At 37.3% G+C, this 24,676-nt stretch overlaps 1 long non-coding RNA gene across 1 annotated transcript in view; it reads right to left on the bottom strand.

The window, feature by feature from the left end:
* LOC144305727 (uncharacterized) overlaps positions 1-24,676 on the bottom strand; it is a 95,462-nt gene that overhangs the window by 60,485 nt on the left and 10,301 nt on the right. The window contains exons 2-3 of the long non-coding RNA XR_013372797.1: positions 9,272-9,370; positions 8,849-8,976 (exon numbers count right to left, since the gene is read on the bottom strand). This is a non-coding gene — a long non-coding RNA (uncharacterized LOC144305727). The remainder of the gene's footprint in view (positions 1-8,848; positions 8,977-9,271; positions 9,371-24,676) is intronic.

The raw sequence follows: 24,676 nt of genomic DNA, 5'->3' as shown, positions 1-24,676 counted from the left end.
TGGGCAAGATGGAGTATTGGATAGAATCTGATCAGGAAACCTGATTCATTTTGTTGTGGTATAAACAAGCAGCCCAAATAGGAATAAACAGGAGATGTAAATGATCCTAGGACAAGCATAGGGGTGCCTCCGACTCTAGTTATAAATGTCTATTTTGGTATACGTAATCTTGACTGCCTTGCAGAGGGAGCTGACATCGTAATGGTACCTTTTGTTGATAATTTTAACAGGAAGAGAGTTAAAGATTTTTATTTAACATTCATCATTAACTTTTATAATCATTATATATCGAAACACATTATCTACTTGCCTTATTTCCCTATTGATAGTTTATTTGCCCAAAGCATGTAAGCACTTTTTGTATATGTCTGTTCATTCAGAAATGATCCATAATTGAATGTAAACTGAATAGTAATTATTTACTCTATATTGAAGAAGTTTGTCTGACTAATCTTTCTCACAAAACAAAATGTTTAATGTTATCATCTCACAAATGGTATGTATATTTTATAATGGGGTCCAGAAAGGGTAGGCAAGGTTGTTAAAATTAATCATTGACTCCAGTTCTACATCACACTTACAGTGAAGAATGCAGATTTTGTCATCTTTCCCAGCATTGCTGTTGCTAAGTGTGCTACCTTACTTCCTCATCCTACCCAATATTGACTTTTTGTGTACCACCTAAATATTTGAAGGCTAATTGTGAGGTTGTAGGTAAGGTCACATGAGATCCTCTGAAAAATGTATCTAGGGAAGCACAGTATATTAGAACTAAGACAATCCTCACAGCCTTGAAATCCTTAAAAGGCAGGCTTCATTTGGTTTGGTGCCAGAATATATCAGGTTGACAGCCAACAATCACCCCTCCCTCCCTCCCTCCCTCCCTCCCTCCCTCCCACCCACCCTTCCTTCCTTCCTTCCTTCCTTCCTTCCTTCCTTCCTTCCTTCCTTCCTTTCTTCCTTCCTTTCTTCTTGCCTTCCTTCCTCTCTCCCTCCCTCCTTTTTTTTTCTTTTTTAAATAAACAGAAACCTTCTGGCACACTCAGTCCTGCATGTTAACATTACCACAGGAGTTTGATGAGTTTCCATTGATTTGAGCCAGCACTCAATATAAAACAATAGATGCTGAACTGACACATGAGCACAGGACAGTCATTTTTACCTTGGAAAAATTAAAGGGTCAAGTTTAGCTTCTCCTCCTTCTAGTGCTACCTCCTTATTTTTTTCCCATTAACTTTTTTTCCACAAAACAATATTTAAAAACAAGTAAAGAATATCATTAAGACCTGAAATTATAAATATTATAAATTATAAATATTATAGATTATAAATATATCCAAAGAAGACATACAAATGGCATGGACAGTTGTATGGAAAGGTGTTCAATATCACTAGTAATCAGGGAAATGTGAATCATAGTCACAGTGAAATATCACTGTACATGTTAAGATGGCTACTATCAGAAAGAAGATAGAAGATAACAAGGGTTGATGAGGATGTGGAGAAAAGAGAACCCTTGTACACTGTTGACAGGAATATAGCCATTATGGAAAATAGTATGGACACTCTTCAAAATATTAAGAATAGAACTATCATATGATCCAGATACCAGAGAGATACCACTTCTAGGTATCTATCCAAAAGAAATGGAATCAGTAACTCAAAAAGATATCTTCCACTCTTACATTCACTGCAGCATTATTTACAATAGCCAAAATATGGAAACAATCTAAGTCTGTTAATGGATTAACAGATGAAGAAAAATGTGGTATATATATATACAATGGAATATTATTCAGTGATAAAAATCCTGCCAGGAAATCCTGCCATTTGTGATAACATGAATGAGCCTGGGTACATTATGCTATATGAAATAAGTCAGACATAGAAAGACAAATTTCTGTATGATTCCATGGATATGTAGAATCTTAAAAATTCCACCTCATAGAAGCAAAGAGTAGAAGGGTGGTTGCCATGGATTGGAGAAAGTGGGAAATGGGGAGATGTTGGTCAAAGAGTACAAACTTTCAATTATAAAATGAATAAAATCTGGTAATCTGATGTACAGTATAGTTAATAATACTGTATGTTATACTTGAAATTTGCTAAGAGAGTAGATCACAAATGTTCTTACCACACACACGCACACACGCCCACAGAGAAAGGTAACTATGTGAGGTGATGGATGTGTTAATTAACTTGATTATGGTAATCATTTCACAACATATATATATCTATTAAATCATTACATTGTGCCATTGTGCACCGTAAACAATTTCAAATGCATATTAATAGGTCTTTATCAATATTAAGTAACAAATGTTTCTAAAGAGTGGATTTAGGATTTTAGGATTACAAGCCTTAAACACTAAAATGTATGGGGTGAGCTGAGGAAGAAAGCCCTACAAAGACACAGAGAAAGAATGGTCAGAGAATCTCAGAGATAGCCACAGAGAGTTTTGCTATGGAAGCCAAAGGATTATAGATATTTCACTAGAAAAGTCTATTGAGTATGGTAGAGAGAACAAGCTCAACAAAGAAACTGAATATGAAAAAGCCTGAAAGTGACCACTGGTATTAACAATCAGGTTAATGTTAATTTCATCATAAAGTAGCTTTCACAGAGTTGTAAAGGCAGATGGAGTACTTTGCATGAAGGTATGAATAGAGTCTGGACTCAAGATGGAAATGGGAGTGAACACAAGAAAATGACAGGGGGAGCGAAAGAGAAGATTCTAGTAGAGTCAAGAAAGGCATTTTTTAAGCCTTAGAGAAAGGAGTATAGTCATTGCCTAAATGGAAAGAGCCACTAGAAGAAAACAGATGGAAGACTAGTTGAGAGACTGGAGTGCTAGGTCCATTTTCAATTCTACTTACATGTTTAGCTATCACCTAGATTCTGGGACTAATTCTTTATCCAGAGAGAAATGTCAGAAGCTTTAGGCTAGCATTTGAGTCTCAAGTCACTCTTGCCGATTTCTGCTACTTTATGACTTTGTTACAGGTCCTCGTTCCTAGGCTGTCTTTATCCCTTGTGATCAAGTCCTCAGCTTGGGCCATAATTCACACAAATTCATCTATTACAAGTTTCCACAAATTAATTTCCAAAACTTCTTGTTCCTCTCTCTAGAATTGAGATTTTTGTCTCATGCTCCATTTTCTTCTCAGGTATAGTATATATATCGTGAACTGTTTATCTCACAGCCACGCCCCACCTCCTTCTCTCTGGTTAACATAATCCCAATTTTGCTCAAGTCTCAAGTGATCATATGTGTTAGGCAAGCCCCTTCCTATCCCAGAAAGGATAATTTTACTTAGTCAAAATTAGCTATGTAAATTTTATTCCCCTAGACAGTGTTTTGTTTTCAAAAAGCATATGTCAATATTCTCATCTGTAATGGTCTAGGAAAGGAAAAGCCCTGAAAGAAAAGATTTCTATTTTTTTTTAACTTGATATGACTGAATCTACAAAGAATACCTGGTATGTGGACTCATCCAGTGACCATAAAATAACACAGGATTGCTCAGCAAGAAGAGAGAGATAACTTGGGTATATCACTGAGCCTCTGAATTTGTCCCAGAATTGCCTACTTTCAGTCTTGTTGCATGAGATTATCTGTGTATAAGTGACATATTGAATAAGTAAAGGCTATCAAAGTGATTTTACTGAGGTCATACTATATATCAGTTATTTTATATGCACTATTTAATTTTTACAACAACCCTGTGGGGTCCATATTGGATCTCCATTTAAAGGTGGATCTGACTCAAAAGCCTACATTTCCCCATGAAGTCAGAAACCCTGACACAAAATTCTAGTATGTATCTTTTAGTGTTGCTTCTCAACTTCCCTGCTACCAGTCTGATAGACTTCAAACTTTTCTCTTATGAATATCAAAGTTCTGCAGTATAGCAAGGGCTATGAGTGTAGTTTGAGGAATAAAACAGAGTTGTTCAAACCTTAGCACGGTTATTAGCTAGGCAAATTAAGACACACTACTCAGGCTCTAGATTCCATGTTATTATTTGGAAAAGACAGTAATACTACACACCCCCTAAAAGTTTTGATAAGTATTAAATTAGAGAAGGCCTATATAACTGAGCTAATGCCAATACCCATTTGGTCATATAATGATTATGTCTTTATTCACATTGATACTACTACTGCAAAATGCAGAGTCAATTTTAAAAAATTGCATCATAGAATTTTAGGACAGTAAGAGACTGCAGAGATGAAATTTTGTGGAATCTCTGTCATCCAGAGGCAAACTTAACCTAATTCAAAATATGTAAGTGACCTGTTTATAAATGTTTTTAGAGCTAAATAGAATTCATTTAATCACCATTATGAAACCATCATTTGGAATCAATGGCCAGTTAACTAAACATTGAAGTACAGCTACTTGGAGGAAGGAATAAGAGTACATCTAGTTAAAATTTAAGAACATGATCATCTCCACTACCATACCTGGCTGACAACTTTGTAGTGTTGTACAGTTCAAAGAACACTGAACATGGAATCAAAAGATGTAGCTAGGAGCAAGCCCCTTCTCTATTATTTATTAGCTCTGTAACTTACCATCTCTAAATTCCACCTTCTTTATCTCTAAAACAGGGATGATGATTCAGCCCTTTGCTGATCTCACAATATGATTCTCAAAATCAAAGTATATGTAGAAGACATGTGTACATTGGAATGTGCAGTATAAATGTAAGAAAAATAAAAATTTCAGTGAACATAAATGGTTGAAACTTCAGACTCTGCCTTCTGTAACACATTCTTCAAGGGTTTGTTTGTTTTTTTTCCCCCTTGGAATATTTACTTATTACTTATTCTGAACCGTCAGCAGCCCTTCTGAAACCTCACAGTACTAACACAGCACAGTGCCACGGATGGCTGTACATTGAACCAAAGCCTTTTGATGATGATGATCTTTGAAGGTTTCCTGTGTATACAGGTACTCTTACTTTGCTCACTATAGTTGATAGAATCAAGCTACAGGCTGAGCATGTGATAGTTGATTTGAGTCAAAGTTGGAAATCACTCAATCAAGAAACCACTCAGTCACTCTGTCTAGAAAACAAATGGATTAGAGAAGAAAAACCAAGATGACTCAGACCCAATTCTGAAAGTGTTTTTAATGGGGCATTGATTCAGCCTCTACTGAATATTTACTAAAAATAAAAAATATTGGCAACACTCTTTGTGGAGTCTCTTCCAGACAGCTGTGACATCTAAGGAACACTGCATATAAAAATTCTATAAATAATAGCATCATCATTCTTGTGTATGATTATTTTTCTCATTCTGAAAGGCCTTGCATAAAGTGAGCTATTTTTCAGAAATGTCAGAAAGCCCTAAAAATTAATAAATTGGGCACCACTACTCATTAATCCATTATTGCAATGTTCAGTTAGTATGAAAGTTCAGAATCCTTTTTCCTCACAGAAATTATGCTTTATGTGCTGGTTAGACTCTCAGACTGGTCCAAAACTTGACAGCAAACTCAATGTGACACAAAATGGGATGAGGCTGCTCAGAAAGCTAAGGTAATCCCTGACAGCATTGACAGTGGACATACAAGAGACAGAACAAACCAGGAGAAAGAATGTCATATACCACTTCTGGGGGCCATGTTTGAGGAGGGATATGTCCAGAAAAGACCAGTGAATCATAGAAACCACAACTTACCTCTCTCTTTTCTTTTACAGCCAAGCATCCAAAAGGAATATTCTACATTCACTGACTGCACAGCTATTCATTGAAAATTTATTACATGCTGTTTGATAATACAAAAGGAGCTAACTAGTTTGGAGGTATTATACACTAGAGTATACATCTAGGGCCACAACCATTCAATTTTGGGGAATGCAAATTGCCCAGTATTCCAAGGAAATATCAAACTGGTTTCTGAAGTTATTTAACCAACTTATTATCCCACTGGCAGTATGTAAATTTTCACACTGTTTTCTATCCTTTCCAATACTTGATATAGTCAGATTTCTTGATTTTTGTCAGTCTAATGGGTATAAAATTTTATCTGATTGTGCACTTAACTGGCATTTTCCTGGCTATTACTGAGATTAAGCACCTTTTTTTTTTCATTTATTCCTCATTTTCTTTCAAGTCTGTTCATGTTGTCTATTTTTCAATTAGGTTGCTTGCTTTACTTATTGACTTATAAGGATTTTTAAAGAAAAAAATTTATATATATTTCAGAAACTAATCCTTTGTTAGCTAATTGTGTTGCAAATTTTGTCTCCAGTTTACTGCTTGTCTTTTTATTTGTGTACCTTTTGATGAAGAGCAACTCTTAAGTCCAATGTAGTTACACTAATCAGTCTTTTCTCCCCTTAGCACTTTTTATTGCTTTAGAAGTCTGCCCTTACTCAGAATGTAGAAGATAGTCTCCTAAATATATTTTCTAAGTTTTAAATATTTCACATTTAAACCCTTTTTCTATCCATAATTGATTTCTGAGTATATGTTCTCCCAGTAACTTTCCAATCCATGCATTTTTAATTGTGTTGTAGTCCTCCCCAAACCAAATTGCTCTGGTTCAGGTCACAACTGGCCTTCATATTATCAAATCCAGTGGGTAATTTCCTCTGCTTTCTGCCTTTTTTTTTTTCTTTTTTTGCAGCATTTAAGAATCTCCAGAACCCTTTCCTCTTCAATCTCTTTCACCTTATCTTTCACTTCATAATGTTAATCTTCTCCAACTTTTCTTTTACCTTTTTTGGCCTTCATAGCTTTCTCCATTTGCATCCGAAAAGGTGGTATGACTCAGGGCTCAATCTTCAATCACTCTTCACATCCATTTAGTCATTCCCAGTATTCTGGGAATTTAATTGTCTAATTAAACTTTTGTTTAATTTGATATATATATTCTAATGACTTGCACATCCATTAAATCCAGGGTGTCTGGAAGACACCATATTTGTTGGGTCTCCTGACTCAATTACCTTTTGAACATAGTTGGGGATATCCCAAAGGTATCTCAATCACTTTTTAAAGAAAACTTTTCTCCCATCCCTTTATTTATTTTTTTTTTCCCATCCCTTTACCTTACAAAATCTGTTGCTCTTGCTTCATTCTCTAACTTAGAAATTGATGGCATCCTCCACCTGCTAAACAAAGCTAGAATAGAAAGCCATTCTACACTCTTGCCTGGCCATCACTCTCCTTCATCCTTTGCATCTAATCACCTAGACCTAAGGATTCTTTCACCTACATATCTTTCATGGGTGCAGATCCCTCTGTTTCTGCCTTTGTTCAGGGACCCATCCTTTTTCACTTGGATTTTTATAGTAGTCTTTCAAATATTCTTTCAGGAGGCAGTCTGGACCTCCAGAATCCTTGATCTGCACTTGTCAGAGTGATCTTTATAAAATGAAAATCTGCTCATGATGCAGAAAGGAAAAAGCCTTATCCCCATATACAAAATTTTCCTACATTCTTCAATCCTCACAGTTTCAGCCCACACTTCCAAGCACGTCACTCCACACAGAGATGACCATCAATCCTTCTGCAGTTAACATCATAGAAACTTCTGCTGAGCAGTCACTCTTGGATTAAAGGGGATGTTCTGCCTACCAGTCCTTACTTTTGCCAGTTCCTGGTCCACTCAGCTGCCACCACAGTATGCATTTTCCTCTCAGCCTCTATCCCCTTTGTCCAAATTACCACTTTATTACCCCTTTAACTCTGACAAGCCCCTTCATCATTGATGGGTATCATCAACATTTACACAGATGATACAACCAAATCTTGGCTCATTTCTTGACATAATCCTTAGTAACCTTCTACTCAACTCTACTACATTTCTCACCATATATATCCTCCCTGTAAGCCAGCCTTTCCTCTCACACAGCTCTAAGTTCTTTGTACTTTACAATTCCTGCCAAAACTCTATCTTCAGCCAGATTCATGCTTTGAGCTCCTAATGGACATCTCCATTTGTATAAGTAACTCCTTCTGGAAGTCTCCATTTTAATGTCTTCTGAGCAGGGAGCCCGATGCACAGTCAGGGCTTGATCCCAGGACCCTAATGCCATGACCTGAGCCAAAGGCAGCCATGTAACCAACTGAGCCACCCAGGAGCCCGTATCTGAATGTCTTCCAGACACCCTGATTTCAAAACTGAATTCACCATATGCATCTATTTTGAAACCTCCTTCTTTTCTTCCATTATACCATATCTCAGAAAAAGGTACAACTACCTACCCAATTGCCACAGAAGTTATTTCCTCCTCTATTTGTTCATTCTCCAAATTAAATCAATCGAGTTATCACCTCCTAAGTATACCTCAAATCTATTCCCTTCCTTTCATCCTCATGCCACCATCCTAAATCAAACCATTGTACATCTTTTCCTGATACAACAACAGCCTTCTGATGGGTTTCCCTTTCTTCATCCTGTCTTTAACATAGTTTCACATGATGTGACAGCAAGAGTCATTTTCCAAAAATGTAAATCTGTTTATGGCTACTATTAAAATCCCTTGGTTAACCTTAGCACTTCTTCCCTCATGTCAAATAAAGTAGGAGTGAGGGGAATATATGTCCCCAGATGCTTTTATTTTTCTGTATCAAACACACAAAGGGATCTGGATACCTGTATAAAACTATCCTTTACTTTAGGCTAAAGTTGTAGTTACTCTAAAGAATTACAGGGTCTCTAAGGGAGGTGTAGGAATCCAGGAGCAGCTTTTCCACCCTATTCTACCACCCTCCCCAGCATCCTCCTGGCCAGCCTCAAAGATTTTAGCCTTCTTGAACTTTATGTCCTCCTTATCCTTAACAAGTATTTTTTATGCTATTTTCTCCTCCTTCTCAGAGTCATACCTCTTTTTGTGTGAGTTGTCAGTTACTTCTGTTGACTTTCCTGCTAGATGGGGATGGAGAGGAGATTCAAGGAAGCAAAACCTAACAGTGGTCAGCTCTCCTCAGTAGTAAGTCTCCTTGAGTGGTATCTGCAAGATAATCAGTATTTTCATATTGTGGTAGCATTTTATCATCTTTCACTTTATTAAAACAATTAACATGGGTTTGTCTCTTTCTATTGTCTTAGAATATGCCTGACTCCTGAGAGAGGAAGATAAAAGAAATATCTCTTAAAATACACCCATATTTTTATATTTAATTATTTCATTTAATATAATTATTAATGTTTACTTATTCTATCACATCTGGTTTGCCTTCCACGTCTAGTCGGCACTCACTATTTCTGTATGTACTAACATCATACCATAAGGTACCTGTGATTACCTGATTACTTTCTCCAGTCACAAGAGCATGCTTGGCTAGTGTTCAGGGCAGGCCAGAAGTGCTGGGGCATTAGTGTACTCAGGAGCAGCCCTCAACCAACTATGAATGGAAATTGGTAGGTAAATGCCCCAGCTTCCTTATTACTTGAGTAGAACAATTTTGAAGAATGTTGTATGTAGTCTTTCAGAGGTCCCCAGTGGGAATAGGCCTTAGTGATCCTCAGAGGTAATCTGGTCATTAAAATACCCTGTATTCCTTTGCTACCTTCTTAGACTCTCCTCCTCCCTTATCTACAAAAGCTTTTTCAAAAAACCTCTTACATAAATTAGTTGTACTCAAATCCTTCATCTCAGGGTCTGTTTTGAGAGAACCCAACCTCAGACAATTAGTACCCAAAAGAGGCCTAAAAAGCAAGTTTGGGGAACTGGATTTTACTTTTGGATTATTCACCAGTGAGATGGCAACAAGGACCCCGTTGCTAGTACAAGTGAGCTGGTGATAACCCCTAATATGCTGAGACATCACTACCGCAAGTAATTGTTAGATCTCATCATTGGTGAACTAGGATCAGGTCAAGATAGGAAGAAAAAATGCTGTTCTTAAAGACTGTGAAATAGGTTGGCTAGTGTTAATAGCCACAGAAGTTCTAAAGGAGGAAAATGACACTCTGAGGTCAATCAACTATCAACAGGGCTCAGGGCAAAAGCCAGAATGCCTTCATGGCAACATTTTAAAATACTTCATCTCCATTTTCCCAGATACTGCTTCAAATCAGGCCCAAGCTTGGAATGGGATGGTGAAAGAAAGAATTACAAAAGTGGCTGAATTCAAAGCCCCCAAAAGTTGCCTATGCTGATGTCAGGGAAGGAATAAGTGCCTAAGATGTAAAATGCAGACATCTGAGTCAATATGCTTAAGAATTTTTAACTTCTGGATTTCTCTGGGCAGGCAAGAGTAGCTCCCTCTACTTGCTATAGGAGGGCAGGTTCCTACTGCCTGAAGTCCAAGAAAAACCCTCCTCTGCCCTAAGGCAAATGATTTGCACAAGAAGGCTTGACCTTCTTACAAATCTATCCATGCCTCATTGCTCTGGACCACCAATTAGAATCATACCTTAGCACCATCTGAATAGGAAAGTACTGCCCCCACCATGGGAGGAAAGCAAGTATTCACCAAAAGCAAGCATTCACTCATTAGTTAGGGAGAACCTAACTAATGTTCTTTCTAGGAGAAGATGGCTTGGGGGTGATAGATGTGAATTAGATAGATAGACAGATAGATAGATAGGAGTGATATATGTAAATTAAGGGCAGGAACACAAGCCACAGGAATATAGTAGAGAGTTTACTGATATGAGACCTCTTTTGTGTCTCTAGTTTAATATCCTGACAAGGATGCCCAGAGATGGTATTAATATTATATTGAAGTGTTGGATTTGTAGCTTAGAAACAATGGCTTATATACAGTACATGAAGTAGAGATGCCAAAACAGCCTTGATAAAGTACTAAGAAGGCATCGAAGGTCACAGAGATGTTCAAATGCTAAAATGAATTAACTATACAAGATGAGAAAAAGCCCTACTTTAAGGGTAGAGATTACTTAAAAAAAAAAAAAAAAGAGAGAAAATCCAGTAGTTATCTATGTTCCTCTTTGATAGTAGGATAGGGCAGAAGAAACACTCTTGATTAAAACAATAGTGAATAATAAATGTGCTAGTGGGCAGGCTACCAGCATCATTGGAAAGCACAGTGGTGGCTTTCTCTACGGTCCAGGGCTGATGGAAGGAGATGTTGTAATGGAACTGGGCTACTGAGTGTCAGTGGGGATGTAAGGATTCTGTAATAGCAGAGGCCAGATGGTTACAGTTAGAGCAAATAGCAACAAGACCAAAATCGTAACTATGGAGCTTGACCTATAGATATTTGAAGTAATGTCTGATATATTACTAGTGCTCCTAGTGAAGATAAAGATGATCAGCCTATGGTTATATAATTTGACCACCACCACAACAAAAAGATCAAGAACAGGTGACAAAAAGGCTAATATCAATGACTGCAACAGAAAGCCATAATCCACACCACATTTCCATACTTGAGTCAGTTTTTAAATTCAGAGCCCCTTAAGTAAAACACAGGATGGTTGCCTTGAGGAAAGTCCCTAGAATGTCATATATATATAGCTTTTCCCCAAATACTTTCTCATAGCCATGTAAGGCCATTTACCAAAGTCACTACATGCTGGGAAAGAGAGAATAGTCAAATATCCTGAGGGCAACTGAATATGAAATTTGAGATGACACTAGCGTGAGGGGACCCAACATGCCATCATGGCTCCCTATTAAAGTAGAAGCAGACAGAGGTCAGTGATAAATGGAGTCCTAATCAAAGTCTATCTCCCTGTGAGTACATTGATCATTTGGTCATTTATTTAAATCTTATGTGTATAAATTTGTTGGATATATTTCATTGCTGAATGAATAACAGTTCATGGAATTAGAGCCATTATTATGATAAAGGTAGAGTGGAAACCCTTGAAACTATCTACTGGCCAAGATAGTAAATCAAAAGCATTGTTACATTCTAGGTAGAATGGCAAAGAATTGTGCAACCATCAAAGACTAAATAATTCAGGGTTCTCACTCATTCCCATTTAACTCCCTGGTGTGATCCTGTAAAACCAGATGGATCAAGGCAGGTCTAAAAGTGAAAGACTATAAAATCATAGAATATATTCATATTCTATCATAAAATATCATATTATACACACATACATATATGTTTCTGCCCCCAATTCCTGGCCTAAAGCTCCTAAAATCCTCGTAATTTCCAAAGTGATAAGAGCACTAGAGAATCTTTTGTTTTAAAATTTGGTATTTGACCATGGCTCCTGCCAAAGGGCTCCTAAATCCCTTGGAATTTCCCAAATAATAGCAGTGTCTTTTGTTTTTATGAGGCAATGTCTGGTGGGCTCCTGGATGGGAGCTGGTCACCAAAAAGACCAAGACATGATTAAAAGCTTGAAATTTTCAGTCTCACTCTCCATTCTCCAGAGAGAGGAAAGGGGCAAGAAATGAAGTTAATAATCCATCATGCCTACATTATGGAAAATCCTAAAATTATGGGATTCAAAGAGCTTTCAAGTTGGTAAACATGTGGAGATGTTGGGAGAGTGGTACACTCAAAGAGAACATGGAAGCTCTTTACTTCTTCCCATATACTCTGTCCTATGCATCTCTTCCATCTGGATGTTTATCTCTATTATTATTTCTTCTTCTTTCTTCTTTCTTCTTCTTCTTCTTCCTCTTCCTCTTCTTCCTCTTCCTCTTCTTCTTCTTCCTTCCTCTTCCTCTTCCTCTTCTTCTTCTTTTTTTTTAGAGAAAGAGCACAAGCGGGGGCGGGGGGGCAGAGGGAGAGGGAGAGAGAATTTCAAGCACCTTGTGCTGAGCACAGAGCCTGATGTGGGGCATGATCTCATGACCCTGAGATCACAATCTGAGCCAAAACGAAGAGTCAGATGCTTAACCAACTGCACAAAATGCTCAGACTACTTGGGAATGCAGGTAAGAAGTTCTGGGTAATCACACCAGACAAGCAATTTGGAACAGCAAGTGTTGACCAAGGTGAAGGGAATCTAAAATAACTGGTAGAGGACACAAATGATATATTTGTGTCATTTGGCCTAGGGATTAACTGAAGCAACAAAGACTATAGTTGTCCCAGTATCTCTTCTATTATAAGTTTATTTTTGTTTGTTTTTTAACTGTGACCAACAACCTTGAAGGTCCACTGGGAGAATAGAAAGGACTCTGTATGAGACACTGTACATGAACACATTTTATTTAAAATACCTATGACTTTGCATGAGAGCTCTCTCTCGCTATAGGAGCTTGTTCAATCTACATTCTAGCCAACATAGAAATGCTGGGGAGTTAACATTCCTAAAACAGCCTTCAATCAGTTACAGATAGAATTTGATGAACAGGGCTGCCTGGGTGGCTCAGTAGGTTAAGTGTTGGCCTTGGGTGCAAGTTACCATCTCGGGGTCCTGGGATCAAGTAGATCTCCCTGCTCAGTGGGGAGTCTGCTTTTCTTCTCTCTCTGCTCCCCTCCACTCATGCTCTCCCTTCCTTTTTCTTTCTTTCTCTCTCAAATAAGTATTTTTTTTAAAAAAGAATTTGATGAATAAATACCCTGGCCTTCTCACCCCTCATATATCATAATTCTGAGGCATGTTCTATGCAGTCTTCCAGAGTTCTACAGTAAGATCAAGCCTCAGTGTTCAAAGAGGTAACCTGGTTATTAAAATGCATTCTGTACTGAGTTTCTTAATTAATTAAGTGTTAAGACAACAGGGATGATATCTTTGTTCTTAACAAATCCCAAATATCTAGCACAATGCTAGTATATAGCACTCAATAAATATCTGTTGAATGAAATCACTTATAAAACTAAGTTTATTATAATTACTTCCCTCAATCTCAGTATAAGACAGAAAGTCTTGTCCCCTCTGATCTCATCTCCAGCTATTTCCTTTGATGCACCCTTCACTCCAGGGATTCAAATTACTTGCAGTTTCCTACATACTTAGTCATACTGCCAAGTTTGTGCCCATTAGTTTCTTCTGCTATTATAGATGCCCTTCATCTCCACCTAGCTTATTTCTACTCATCCTGAAAGTTTTAGGTTAAGTATAATCATCTAAGGAAATCTTCCCCTAATACCCCATATCTACAGGTCTCTCTCTACTCCTAAATAAACTTAAGCATAATTCTAATTCTTCAATATAACGTAATCATTTTAAACTTATTTATCTGCCTCCTCCTAAACCCATAAATTGCCCAAGAAATTAATCTTTGAGTGTTTTATTTTTATATAGTGCCAACATAACACCTAGGAAAAACGTGCTCAACAAATATTTTCTGACTGAAGATGAATATGAAATATCATTAAGAACTAGGGATATTTAGACCAGAAAGAAGTCTTAAGGAAAGCAGGACATCTGTTCTCAAGTGTATAAGGGCCATCTAAAGAAAGAAGTCAGTACCACAATTGAGGGGCTTTTTCTCAGTGTTTTATAGCTAATAGCTTTCTGAGGTTAAAGAATTAGCTACTGAGAATGAAAAAAAAAAAAAGAGCTTTTTGGTTACTGATGTGTATAGTTCCTTATATCAATTACTAAATACTGCTCTTGATGATTGTTAACGGTTTGATGTGTATCTGTATTTGTTAATCGCAAAAGGCTTGGAATCTAGCTGCCTGGGTTCAGTCTCTTAACGGTGGAATTAGCTATCTTGCAATAGTAAACATCACACTACTAGAAATTAAACCATCTAACTAGGCTACAGCTACCTATTGTGTAATGCAGTAGAGATCTTTTTTTTTTATTATTACTAAGGTACTCTGATTCCATGGCTTCCCCAGTACCACATTATGATACCAAATGCCAATTTGTACATAATGTCTTTATTAGGAACCTCAAATTCCTTATATTCTTAAACTTTCTTCCTCCTTTCAGAAGTAGAAAACTAAATATTAGTCTAAGGAGACAAAAGAGTACATTATCATTAACTCTTCTTAAGGATCTCTTCCAACTAGATAACAGCCATAACTATCAGCTGAAACTGATACTACTAATGTCTAACTAAAATCATAAGAAATAACATATAAGCACCAACTTTTTCTCTGCCAACAGTATTCCATAGCTCAGATTCTTCTTGGGTTTCACGGTCTAGATAACACATATGAGAAGATCATAATATTGCTACTCAGTCTACCACATGCATAGACGGGGATCCTGGAGTAAAGGAAGCTTGAAAAACATGAAAAAGCATAAGAAAGTTCTAAATTCTCATTTACCTTGCAAGAACCTGCATGCCCCCAAAAGAGAAGTTCAATGACAATTCACTAAGGCCTGCCTCTGAAGTTGGTCTGCAAACAAGCACTATTTTCTCCCCAATTCTCCATTATCTAGCACCCCCTGGCCCACTCCCCAGAATATGTATCTAACCACAAATGCACAAGAACTTTATACAGAAACTTCTATTTTTTTCCTGATAAAGCCATTACATGAGATTGTATTCCTTGTTTGATTTTTGTTCCTTCTAGCAGTATTTTGGGTTCTATAAATCCAAGATTTAGAAAAAGAAATTGATACAGAGATTGAATTGAATCACTCAAGCAGAAGGGTCACATTGAAAGTTCTCTAATGACATTATTGCAAGAACTGGAACTCAACAATGACATTTCTTTAAAAAAAAAAAATTGTAGGTCTTATTGCATTTTTCTTGACCATTCTTTAAATGCAAACCATGTAGAAAACTAAAACCTCAATTAGCACAGAATTGCTCTCTCCTAAAAGCATGGAGGCAAGTTGAAGCTCTAAAATGACAACTTATTAAGTTAATTGTACATTTTTAAAAATTGTCACCATATTCTTCTCTCTTCTGTTGTGTACTAATTAAAATTAGCTCCTTAGAAAACTAGAAAACTATTTGGAGTTTTCTTTTGGAATTCTTAAGTGGTATTATTTACAAGGTGGCTTTATTGTTAACCAAACCCATATAATAGCCCATTTCTGGTCTTACAGTCTGTCCATTGTAGCATTCTTGTCATTTGCATGTATATTAAAGGCTGAATATGTGGGACTTGCCCTTCTGAAAGGTAAACCAACTGGTTTACCTTCTCAGAGCAATTATACATGAAAACTCTAAAACTGTCTTTGACAGGTAGACTTTTCAATTGCTTTCTTTCTTTTCTATGTAGAAAAAAAGGAAAGGAAGAAGGGAGGGAAGGAAGGAAAAAAAGGAAGGAAGGAATGGACGAAGATAGAAAGGAAGGAAGGAGGAAAGGATACTCTTTGTAACTAAGCAAGCAAAGGATAAAATAATTATGGTTGGCAGAAATGTCCTTCACTTTAAGTTATTAAATACTGTATAAAAACCTTTTGATGAACGTTAGTTCGATGAGTGTACAAGTATCTTTTTCCTAGTTCTCAAAACTTTTACTTCGTATGCATTTAAGAATAAAAGGGCAATGGAAGTCTTAGCTTATAAACTGTTTTGAGAATTCCAAATAAGGCCATCAGTAGACAAGTTCACAAACTTCAGTCTTTATACCAGGAACATTTGTTCTGGTGAGCCACACCATCTGAGGCATGTATGCCAGCTTCTCTCCAGCACATTGTCCTAATTATCCATTACCTTTGGAATTCCAGAGAAACAGGCATTGAGAACATGAGAGGATTGGCTTGCCTCAGATGGCAATCCACAGTTCAATGTTGCGTGCGTGCGTGCGTGTGTGTGTGTTTAAACAGAGAATGTAGCCTCTACAAGAAATGTTGATATCAAGTAAGATTTCAAAGAATCCCAGGAGTTTGGGGGCAGTATCTACACTATAAGGACAGTATTTATACTACTTCTATCTCTCCCCAAAACCTCAAAAATTAAGAACTCACCCTATTTTTGAGTTAGTTATCTGACGTGTCTATTATACTGGGTTAAATTGTGATTTAAGGCAATCTGTCTTCATATAGAGAAAAGAACTCTACCCTTTATCTTCTCATTTCCCTTGTATGTCTTATGTGGTAGATGTTTAGTGGTCTCAAATTACTCCTATCCCAATAAGCATACCTCTTTGTTTTATGCCTTTATTGTTTCTCCCACACAGAGGTGGAGTTTCATTTTCTACTCCTTTGAATATGGGCTAGCCTGCGACTTTCGTAGAGTATGCCAGAAGTATTATATGAATTCAGGTGTCCAGATCTCAAGAGGCCTGCAGCTTCAGCCTTTGCCCTCTTCGAATATTGCCCTAAAACTTCCAGGTTAGAAAACCAAACTTGTCTACTGAAGAAACAGAAACCTTTAGCAGAATGCAGCCACCTGAATGACCCAAGGCATCCTTTCCCCACCTTCCAGAGGTCGCGGTGTGTTCAAAGAGGAAGCAGTGAACCATCATGACTGGTATTTACTGACAATTTGGTGATTTGTTTATTCTATCCATCTAAAAACTGCTTCAGAACAAAAAAGGCAAGGATTCTATAAGCATTTAAGTGCTGTTTTGTTATAGTTGACTCTACAAAGAAAGATAACGATGTGGCCTAGTGGTTTCCACATGTATTTGAATGTCAGCAACTCTGAGTTGTAATCTCATCCAACTGTCTTTCTGGCTGACTGATTACTTAAGGAAAATTACCTAACTTCTCTCTGTATCATTTTTCCTACCTATAAAATGGAAGAAATTGTCCTTATTGCACAGAATTTTTAAAAAAATAACTGATATTTATAAACACCCTGGAAATACATACTGTTATTATCCATAATACACACATAGACATGCTCACATACATTTTTTGACACTCAAATTTCTCTTATTTTGTTAAATATCTTAGAGGAAAATTAAGATGAGGGCAGTGAGGTTTGTGATTTTTTTTTTCTTTTCCCATTTTAAAGCACCTCACTCCTAGTTCAGCAGCCTGGGGAATCTTTCATTTGTTGTTAGCTCCTGTGCTGGGCAGTGATTCAAATTCCCGAGCTTTAGTGGCAACATCTCAGAGAGATTCTCAGATTTTCAAAGCTCTATTTTCTTCTAATTAGCTCCCTCTCTGCCTCAGGCAACAAGTTCAGGGAATCAATAGGTTAGACAGAGTATAGACTTTGTAGGTATCAGGAGCTACAGTATGTTGGGACTTGTCAGACCCTGGATTCAGATTTCAGGAGGTAAGCATCACTGGTCTAACATTCAGAAAGAGATTTCATACAAAAGCAGCTCACCAACTTCTGGAGAGTGCCTGACCATGATTCCCAGACAGGGACTGCTATTACTTTCAACCACACTTGGCCTTGTACAAGTCATCGAAGCTCCAGGGCTTGTCTTAGAGGCCTGCAGACACTGGCTAAGAGTTAATGTCACACTTGAGAGGACCTGAAAGCATGAATTCAGCTGAGGTTTCCAACTCCACAATCTGTTTCCCATCTTATTTCTCCTGTCATAAGGCTTTCTCCATACCCAGAAGATATTTTGAGTAACACTGGCTAAATTCTCACTTTATTTAAATTCTTAATTTATGGTATTACTATTCTTCACTAATTGTAAACATGATCTATACACAGAGGCTGATAAGAACTTTGCCAAGTGAGCACAGTGGATCTGTTTCTAGGGTTCAAACCTCGATTGAACAGTTCCTGTTGCTTTAGGTGTTGCAATAATTGTTCTGGCACAGACTCTACAAAGTCAAGGGCAAAACATTTGGGATTCTTTGTGAGCATTCGTTATTTATGCTGGAAATGGAACTCCAAAATTCCTCTAAAAAATCAGATTAACATGAAAAAAAAATACAAAAGACATAGCCTTAGCAATAAATCAGTCCATAGCCAGTATTAAGTGACAGTAAATACCATTAGGACTTGTTCTGTTTGAAGCTGTGAGCAGTATGATCCTGAGTGTTTCTCTAAAAGAATCACCAGGTATCTGAAAAGTTGAAAAACAGGTAAAATAATTTTTAAATTGTATGTTACATTTGTAAAATTGATCAAAATATTTAGGGGTGCAATACTTCCAAATTTCAAGCAATAGTTTAATTTTTTAATCTGGACAAGTACAATGAATATATACCTGAATGTCCAAAAAGTCTGTAAATACAGGGCAAGTACTGTATGTACTGGTTTGTGTCTTTTTTCTTGTTTTTCTTTTAGATTAATCCTTGAACTCACTGCTTTAAATTTCAAAATTTCTGGAGGTTGGAGAAAAACACATTGAATCTATTATTTGAAAATGTGTCCACCACACGGTACAATAATGAACTTTTTCAGATTCCCTGTATAATGATTAAAGATCCAATGTTGCTCACGCCAGAAAACAAACATACAAACAAAAAAACAAAAGAAAAGGTTTAACTAGAATCAGTTGATTTTTTTAAGAAAACTGGAGAAAGCTGAGTGTGTGGAGAGAGGAGCAGATAAGACTTTAAGAAATAAGCAGGAATCAAGACAGTTAAAAGTTACCATATGGAGGGGTACCTGGCTGGCTCAATTGGTAGAGCATGTGACTCTTGATCTCAGGGTTGTGAGTTTGAGCCCCACACTGGGTGTGGAGTTCACATAAAAATAAAATCCTAAAAAAAAAAAAAAAAAAAAAAAAATTACTGTATGGAACCCAAGAGATACATTTAGGGACAGGGATTCTGTTCATTTTATAGGTGTACTGGGCTAGGGCATTTTATCAGGCCTCCCCAGGTCTGAGACAAATATCCCTCAAGGCTAATCTCCTCCTTTTGCTTTATCTTGCTCTTCAGGTTTTGGGGAAACCTTCAGGATTGCTAACTCCTGCTTCCCAGATATCTTAAGCCTGGGAAAGGGAGTACTTTGGTTGCAATTTGGGCTTGAGGCACAAAAAGGATTATGTCTCTCAGGCCTTGCTCTGGTTTCAACTTTCCTTCCTAAGATGTGTGAGAGCAAAGTAATCACAGTTGATATTTGGCATTTTAAAACAGAGCCCCATTAATTGCAGTGCAGAGATCAAAATATTAAACATGTAAATCCTCCTCTACCTTTCTTCCCCTTAGCCATACACATTAGGAATTTCTTAAACTTTGGGACTAGGAGAAAGTGAGCTGGTAACGCCCACACTTAGTCTTGACTATAAGGAAAGTTCTGCACACTAAGCCAACCGACTCTCCGACCCTTCCTACCCACCAGACAGCTGTTGCTGAGTCCTTACTTTGAAAAGAAAAAAAAAAAAAGATTTTATTTATTTATTCATGAGAAACACAGAGAGAGGCAGAGACAGGGGCAGAGGGAGAAATATGTGGGACTTATTTCTGCAGGGAGCCTGCCGCAGAACTCGATCCCAGGACACCAGGATCACAACTGAGCCAAAAGCAGATGCTCAACCACTGAACCACCCAGGCGCCTCAAGTCCTTATAGCTTTTTGATGGAGAGTTAGCATATAAAATCCAAGGGAGGTCTGACTCTGGGGTCTCTGTAATGATGGAGAGAGATGCCAGCCAGGAAGGTGTCACCTGCTTGACAGGGGTCTGTAATCTCTACTTCCTGATAGCAGAAATGAAAGACTGGTCAGTCATAATCAGATATCCTCTGACCCTTTATTTTTGAACTATTGTTATTTTCTTCACATTTATTCAACAAATCCCTTGATGTTTATTTTCCCCAACGCATGGCATAAATATTCAAAGCAATAAGATATACCTACCCAGATAATAAGCACTTGCTAAAATCATTTTATCCTATAATATGTGGAGAACAAATCAAGTAGACCTGTCAGTGTAAGTGACCAATAAATTATAATTTGTAACTGATATCAGACACCATTCTGTTGTGGATTTTGTTAACGGCATCACTCTGCAGTACTCTCTGACGGTACTAACAAACTAGGTTCTGGATCTGCAGAACTGATGATTAGATTCTATAATCTGATGAATTCACATATAAAGCATACTCCTTTTTTTTTCTTTTAATGTCTGAAATTCTGGGTATGCCTGTTCAGATTTTATCTTTATAATGTCATATATCTATAGACATTTTTAGCATAAGATTTGCAAACTCCACGTGTTTCCAAAGAAATAAAAATAAATTAAAAATTTTAAGTAAATAAGTGCAGTTTGAGGGAGACCTTGCTTTAACATCTGGGGTCTCATGTTTTTTTCTAGTCCCATTTCTATCTTATTTATTTCATTTTCCTTTAAATTAGTAGGTGAATTTGACAGGCCTGGAAAGAGAGGCTCTAATAGCAGTGTCAGGGGCCAAAGAATGAACAAGCTTTGCTACATCACCCCTATGTCTCAACAGGGCTGTACCAAATGCCTAATTTTAGTATTTGGCTCAACACCAAACACCTGGAAATGGCATTCAGCCAGAGATGAGCACAAAGCTAAACAGTGGGTGAGCAAGTGCATCTGTCTCCTCTTATTTTATACTTCTCAGCTATTAGGTAAATAAGGTAGTTATTAGGTAAATAATGTAGTTATTAAATGATGACTTATGCAAAGCCTACAATTTTAGTGTTCACATTTCATCTTATCAACTTTTATAAGCTCCTCATAAGCAACATTTTGGTAATATCTGTTTTGAAAACCAGCTTGACTTTCTACTCAATACTATCTTTGAGGATGAATTTCAACCCATTTTCTTCTTAGACCTGAAAGTATACATGAAGCATGTCAAGTATCACATTTGTTGAAATGGAAAATTCAAAACTGATGAGTTTTCAATTGCTGGTTTCCTCATGAGCATGTTCCTAGGCCCCACCACACATGTCCATGTCAGAGCACTCAGGACTCCTGACTCCATTTCTTCACCCACAGAAACCACATTTCCTCTCACTCCTCACTTCACCAATCCACAAACCCTTTAACTACCCCTGAAATATGGAGATATTTCCCGACATCTCCACAAATATAACAGAAAGCTTTTGTGGTCTCATGTAACCAAACTTATAACCATCTGCACGCCTTGTGTAACCAATAAAATCACTCATCTCTCTAGAGTGTCCAATTCAGGATTCTTTGCAATAGACCACGGTACATGGAATTTGAAGACTAAATGCTGCTGTTAAGGATTTCAGGGGAAACAGGCACATACATAAAAGCAATGAAAGCGATGCCAGATTTTATTTAGCGCTTTTTCAAGTATATAGCTTGTTTACTCATTTTTAAAGAATCTAAATTTTGCTTCTCTCAGGAGGGAACATGTGGCTATTTCCCTTTGGTCTCAGAAGAGTTCTGCATAAACATGATTTAAAACAAAATTTAGTAATGTAATTATGAGTTCATAAACCATATATATTCTTAATGAATCCTACATAAATATATGAAGTACCAATAAGCAGTTTTGTCCTTATTATTAATAAAAACCCTGCAGCTTTTAAAGTACTTTTGCATACTACATTAATACCTCCTACATACCTCCTTGGTCTCACCTATCCCATTCCAGACATTAAACTGGCCACTTGGTCTGTGAAGGACAGAGTCAGAGTTCCATAGGTATATCTCGGCAGCACTTTGCCTCAAAACCCCATCTCTTGCTTCCCAGTGGGGGGGCTTTTCGGTTGAAACCTCAGGTTGGGAACAGGGAAAGAAACAACTGTCCACTCATACTTGTACAACCTGGTGGAGTACCAGGGAGAGAACACCCTGCATTAGCTTTCTGGGGCTGCCATAACAAGATGCCACAGACTGGGTGGCTTAAACAATGCAAATGTATTTTCTCACAGTTCTGGAGGCTGGAAGTCTGAAATCAATGTGTGAGCAGATCTGGTTTCTTCTGCTTTGGCCTTGCCCTTCTTTCTTCTCCCCTTGGCTTGCAGAGAGTTGCCTTCTCAGGGTGCCCTCACAGTCTTTCCTCTGTGCATGCTCACCTCTGGTATATCTCTGTCCAAATCTCTTCTCATAAGCACACAAATAAGACTGGATTAGAGCCCACTCTAAGGGTCTCACTGTAACTTAATCACCTTTTTAAAGGTCCTATCTCCAAATAGTCATTTTCACAGGTCTTGGGGTTTAGGACTTCAACATATAAATTGGGGGGGGGGGGGGGGACACAATTCAGTCTATGATACACCCTCTAGAAAAGCAATGATGAATTCATTCTTCTCTCATTCTTCCCCTAGACAGATGGTCCTGATTCACATTTCATGTGAAGGCTCTCAGATAGTACTTGGTGATCAAGCAAGCAGGCACTTATAGCAATGGCCCACTAGCCACTCCTCTTGTGTTGACTCTACCTCCTCTTTGGCCTGGTTTCCTTTCCCTCAGTCCTTTCAGTTCCCAGGATCACCAATTCCAAAAAAATTTGCATTCAGGTTCTGTTTCCTGGAAAGTCCAGGCTAAGACACACAACAACCACCATGTCAATTATGCCTTCCTATCATTGCTTCTCAAACAGGAGAGTCAGAGAAGATAAATGAGTTGCCCAGGGTCACACAGATAGCAAGCTACAAAGTCAGAACTCTGATTTAGATCTTTTGTCACCCAATCCTGAATTATTTCTCAGGTGTCATAATATCTCCTAGCAATATCTATGCATAATCAGATAAAATTTAAGCCATTTTCCCTACCAATTTTTAAAACTGTTAAATGGACTAGAGATAAAAGTACATAATCCATCTCCCAGTTTGTTAAATGCTATTCTTTAAAGAGTTTGAGATTTCTTTATCAAAGCTTACCTATATCTGAAATTATTTTTTTTAATAGAAATTATCTTTATTGGTACTATTACAAACTATATTTTTCCAAGCTAAACCACATCTCACACTCAAATTAGGGAGGCTCTTATATCTTAATCAAAGCTTAACAGTTTAATCGTTCATTAAACATGAGAGTAATTTAGTGTCCGACTATGTAATCATTATTGTTTCCTGAAAATCTGATGTGATGAGGTACAATAATGCATACTGAAATATTGCCTGTGCAACATTATTTATTATTTCTTCTAGCTAAAAACATTCATAACTGAAATTTATTGGTCCATACTCCCTTCATTATAAATATTTTATGTTCTGCCTCAGGGATCCATGTCTTAGCATTTAAATGTCTCAATCTTGTGTCAGTAACAGGAAGAACAAGTTCACTGGGTGGAATTTTTGCCCTTTACTTCAGAATGTTACAATAATAATAGGCTATAAATATGTTATAATTATGCCTTTGATCACTGCTGTAGTTTTCTAGTCTGAATGAATTAAATTCAAAACTAAAGCTGAGCTGCTCGACAAAAATGACAGTAGTTCCCTTAAACTAAGATTTTACCGAAGGCCAAGTTAATATAATGAAAATATTTAAAGTGGAAGGATGGTAAACCATTTTTCCCATTACTTTTCCCCTAATGGGAACTAGCACCTCTGCTTATTACCATTTTTACATATCAATAGTGGTTTACATTTATCTGAAGCTTTATATTGTTAGATGATCCTGATCATCACAGCAACATTTGAAGTAGTGAGCAGTTGTAAAAATCTCCATTGTTCAAGTGAGAAAGCTGAGATTGAGGTAATTAGATATGTATAGATTTTGTTTAATTTTTGGAATTTTAATCATTAGAAACAGTAAAATTGCACAACGGTGTGAATCTTACTCCTGTTTTCTGCCAAGGTACGGGATTTAGGGTGAAGGAGGGCATATCTCAGAGAGGAGGGCATGAACAGGTGACAAAATAGCAAATGACATCAAATAATCTTGTTTGGGGGGATAGGGATGTGAGACAGACGAAATGTCCTGCATCACTTAAATTCTCCCAGACCTACCTCCTTGTGTAAACTCTGCAGAACAAATTTAACTGGGAGGTGGTTAGAATTGCTGTAGCTTTCCTGGAAGTACCAGGCAGCTATGAGACCAAGAGTTGCCCTCACTGCTATAAGGCTTGTTATGTCACATTTGTTAACTGATTTATCATATCACA

This window comes from Canis aureus, chromosome 36 (assembly GCF_053574225.1).
Source record: "Canis aureus isolate CA01 chromosome 36, VMU_Caureus_v.1.0, whole genome shotgun sequence".
In the NCBI taxonomy this organism is placed as follows: domain Eukaryota; kingdom Metazoa; phylum Chordata; class Mammalia; order Carnivora; family Canidae; genus Canis; species Canis aureus.
The sequence above is the reverse complement of the archived record's forward strand: the minus strand, read 5'-3'. Positions and strand labels throughout refer to the sequence as shown.